Source organism: Macaca thibetana, chromosome X (genome assembly GCF_024542745.1).
Source record: "Macaca thibetana thibetana isolate TM-01 chromosome X, ASM2454274v1, whole genome shotgun sequence".
In the NCBI taxonomy this organism is placed as follows: Eukaryota; Metazoa; Chordata; class Mammalia; order Primates; family Cercopithecidae; genus Macaca; species Macaca thibetana.
This window is the reverse complement of record NC_065598.1, coordinates 3,378,271-3,382,975: the sequence shown is the minus strand read 5'-3', so window position 1 is coordinate 3,382,975 and position 4,705 is coordinate 3,378,271. Positions and strand designations below refer to the sequence as shown.

The window sequence follows — 4,705 nt, the reverse complement described above, 5'->3', positions numbered from 1 at the left end:
AATGTTGACATTGACGATACCCTCACCTAGTGTTCTGATGTTTCCTAAAAGAGCACTGTGATTTGTCCACTGCTGCATCCTTGCAGCTTGGCACAGGCTGGCAGGTTAAAAACGATCTACTTTCTGTAGAAGGACAAGCCTATTCTTTACAGGTAAGTTTTCATTACTACTATTTTATCACATCTTCAATATACATATCTCTTGAATATCAGCAGTTTATTCAGATATTTTTGCAATGTAGCATGGCTCTGGCAAACCCCCAGCTCAACAAACTACTCTAGGAGTCTAGCTAAGGCTACTCTTTACTCAAGCAGGCGTGCTTTTCATTTAGGCATATTTTTGGTAAGCAAGAGCAGATTAATACAGCTGATAGTTTTAAGCACCTTTGACTCACCTATTAGCAAATGATAGGCAAGATACCAATAACTACAAGGCAAACTCAATATAAACTAAATTTGTCTATCATGGGAAAAGGTAATTTAACTAGAAAATAGTCTAAAAAGTACATCTTTTTTTTTTTTTTTTTTTTTTTTTTCATTTTTGAGACAGGGTCTCACTGTCACCCAGGCTGTAGTGCAGTGGTGCAATCTTGACTCACTGTAGCCTCTACCTCCTGGGCTCATGTGATCCTCCCACCTCTGCCTTCTAAATAGCTGAAACTACACGTGCATGCCACCATGCACCTGCAGTTCATTTTCATATTTTTTGTATTTTTTGTAGAAACAGGGCTTGTACTTTTTGCAGAGACAGGGTTTCGCCATGTTGCCCAGGCTGGTCTTGAACTCCTGAGGTCAGGCGATCTGCCTGCCTAGGTCTCCCAAATGTTGGGACTGCAGGCATTTGTCACCGAGCCAGGCAAATCCATGTAACATCCTAGTACTTACAGCCTTGTAAACAAAAAGTTAAGACAAAGAAGTTTTCAAAATGTGCTCGACACACCCCAGCTAAGCAAATAGACTTTTTAATAAAATACGTACCTCTTATATTCTTAACTTTATTAGTTCGCCTATGATCATGTGAGGCCCAACATGCCTATAATGAGAATAAAATCTCCAGCACAACCTAGAGTTATAGTCCAATCTTTACTTTAAAATCTGATCTGCTGGCTTAGCGTTTTCCACCAACTTGGGGAGCTGAAACTTCCACAGGCTTTGCAATCGTCTGCCCAGGTGCTGCCTTTGGCAAAAACGCAATTACTTTTGCACCAACCTAATAGGTGTCTTAGCAGCAGCCATTGCAGTCTTTTTAGCTGCTTGCTTAGTCTTTTTTGCTTCTTTATGAGCCCCGATAGCTTGTTCTCATTGAGCCTTTCTAACGTCAATTTTCTCATTCCTCTTGGCCATTATGTCAGCGAGAGATTGTAACAGTAAGGGCCCTCTGAAATTTGTTTGGCCAGTTCTTTTCTGTTGAATTTCTTCCAATTGTCCTTTTTTGTGCTTCCTTCTGTAGAGGAGAGTCCAGTTTACCTGCCAAGGATTCCTCTTGGAAAGGAACGCCAACTCGCATTTTGCTTTAAGACACTGGAAAACCTTCCCATCGTTGGTCCTGGCATAGCGCCTCCCGTGTCTGGGGTAGATCTTGTACCCTCTGAAACTGCAAACCTCCACATTCATGGCAGCATCTCCAAGGGAGGAGAAAAGATGGCAAAGAGAACTCCATTTATTCTTATATCTGATATATTGGATCTTATGTTCTCCTGCTTATTTTGTGTCTTCCATTTACCAAATGCTCTTCATTTTCTTCTTTGCTACCTACTCTTGAATTGATTGAGTTAAAATCTATTTCTATATTCCCCCTCTCCTTATATGAAAGCTACATGCTCTATTTTATTTCACTCTTTTCCCTTAAAAACATGAGTGTGCATTATTAAAGGGCTAGAGTTAAGTGATACTTTAGTGACACATCCGTATGGCTCTCAAAGTGCTTCTATTTGACAATCCCTACTATCTGTTCCTGGATTTAAATACTTTATATAATGAATAATGGAAGTGCACCATTAAAATAGCTGTACTGTGCTTTGTTAATTTCCAAGTTAATCCAATAGTTTTTTTAGTATCATCATAATCAATATGAAAACCTAAAAATCTAGCTATATGGTCTTTTCTAGAGAGATTTCAACACTTCTCTTAGATTGCTTTTTTTTTTTGAGATGAAATATAATATACTTTTAGAGAACTCAACAATAGTATATTTTACTATTTGTGGTTCATTGCAAACTGGCCACCTGCCATAGCCCCTCCCTATGTAAGATGACTTTGTTACTCCTCCCATTAACAAGTGAAGTGCATTAGCCCTCCCCGTGAACCTGCATTGTCTTTCTTTAGTCAACAACATGCAGCAGAAGGGATAGCATGCCAGTTTTAAACCTGGGCTTCACAAGATCTTGCATGTTTCAGCTCTTGGACCTCTGCCCGGGTCCTATGTGTACAAATCTGAACCAAACTACTGGAATTTGTTCAAACCACTAGAAGCTGAAATGAGTTGTCACCTTGCCTGAGTCTGTCCTAGACCCTCCAGCCCCCAGCCAACCTGTGAACTGACCACAGATCATGAGGGAGTCCAGGCAAGACAAGAAAAGCCACCCAGCTGAGCCCAGTACAAATTACAAAACCAGACACTCTCGTGCTAACAACGAGGAGTTGTTTTTTTTAGCCACTAAGTTTCGGGGCAGTGTGTCACAGAGAAATAACTAGTGATTCCATGTTGGTGTATATTTGTAGACACAATTTACCAAGGAATATGTAATGCTAATTTGATTTCCAAACATTTTAATTTCTCTGTTTCTGTGATTCCTATTTTGTCTTGGACAGGGAAACTGATTTCTGTGTTGGACATGCAGAGGTGCATTCACAAAACTTTATTTTTCTCTGTTGGGCAGATTTTATCAGCATTATAAAATTACAGTGACTTAGGAAACAAAGAATATAAACCACCTCTGTTATCAACAGCTTTCAAATCGATCTCCCATAGGACATTTGAGGTTTATGTATGTTTGGAAGTCAAATATAGACATGACTTCAACAAAACTAAAATAATTCTTTCTGATAACTCATTGCTTTAAGATCTGTTCAGAATGTCAGCTTTTATTTAACATGTAAACATATAAAACTAACTAAAACAGAGTATGCTTAAATCGATGATTAACACTAATCATTATAGATGCAAATTAAAACCACAATGAGACACCATTTTACACCAGTTAGAGCAGCTATGATTAAAAAGTCAAAAAATAGTAGAAGCTGGCGAGGATGCAGAGAAAAGGGAAGGCTTATACTCTGCTGGTGAGAATGTAAATTAGTTCAACCTCTATGGAAAACAGAACAGAGATTTCTAAAATAGAACTACCATTCCATCCAGCAATCCCACTACTGAGTATCCAATCCACTCAAAGGAAAAGAAATCATTACATCAAAGATACCTGCACTGCCATATTTATTGAAGCATTATTCACAATAGCAAAGATATGGAATCAACTTAGGTGTCCATTGGACTGGATAAAGAAAATGTTTTGTATATATTTACACGCACACAATGAAATACTACTCAGTCATAAAAAAGAATGAAATCATATCTTTTGCAGCAACATAGATGGAATTGGAGCCTATTAAGTGAAATTATTCAAAATCAGAAAGTCAAATACTGCATGTTCTCACGTAGAACTGGGAGCTAAATAATGTGTACACATGGGCATAAACAGTGGAGTAATGGACATTGGAAACTAGAAAAGGTGGGGGTGGGAGTGTATCTTGTACAGTATTCAGGTACATTAATCCTAGCTCCTCACTTAGTTCCAGAAATTACTTACTGCATACAATGTGCACTATTCTGCTGATGTCTACACTAAAAGCCCAGATTTCACCATGACACAATATATCCATGTAAAAAAATCTGGCCAGGCATGGTGGCTCACGCCTGTAATACCAGCACTTTAGGTGGCCAAGGCGGGTGAATCACCTGAGGTTAGGACTTCAAGACCAGCCTGGCCAACATGGAGAAACCCCATCTCTACTAAAAATACAAAAATTAGCTGGGCGTGGCGGTGCATGCGTGTAATCCCAGTTACCCAGGATGCTGAGGCAGGAGAATCACTTGAACCCAGGAGGCAGAGGTTGCAGTGAGCTGAGATCCCACCACTGCACTCCAGCCTGAGTGACAGAGCAAGACTCTGTCTCAAAAAAGAAAAAAAAAGAAAAAAAAGAATCTGCATTTGCACACATTAAATCCACAAAGAAATATTTTAAATTCATAACTAATGTGTAACTTCATTCTTCTGTTTAAGTTAATATTACAATTAATATTTTAAATATTGAATACTTAATATTTAACATGTAACATTACTTCATACTTAATAAATATTTAACACTTAATTTAAAAATTAATACCTGATAAAATCTTAACAACAAGAGTTAGGATGTTTATTAACTCCAATTCTTTTGTTTTGTCAAGGTGTGACTGTTGTAATAATAATTTGGAATTATAGTGAAATGTATTACACTGTACTTTGGGAAGAACTTAATCCCATCATAAGCCGAGTTCAATCAAGTTTATTCCACATCCTGAGGGTAGGTCAAGAGAAAAATAAGTTGACATCAGATGCCTCAAATGTATTTTAATGAGCAGTATAAGAATATATTTGCTGTATTCCTGCAGAATGTTCAAAGTAGCTTACTTTTTTCTTATAAACTTTTAAACAGTTTTATTAGCA

At 37.8% G+C, this 4,705-nt stretch overlaps 1 pseudogene; it reads right to left on the bottom strand.

Annotated features, from left to right (window-relative positions):
- Positions 1–743: 743 nt before the first annotated feature.
- Positions 744–2,016, bottom strand: LOC126946418 (60S ribosomal protein L24-like; annotated as a pseudogene).
- Positions 2,017–4,705: the final 2,689 nt, after the last annotated feature.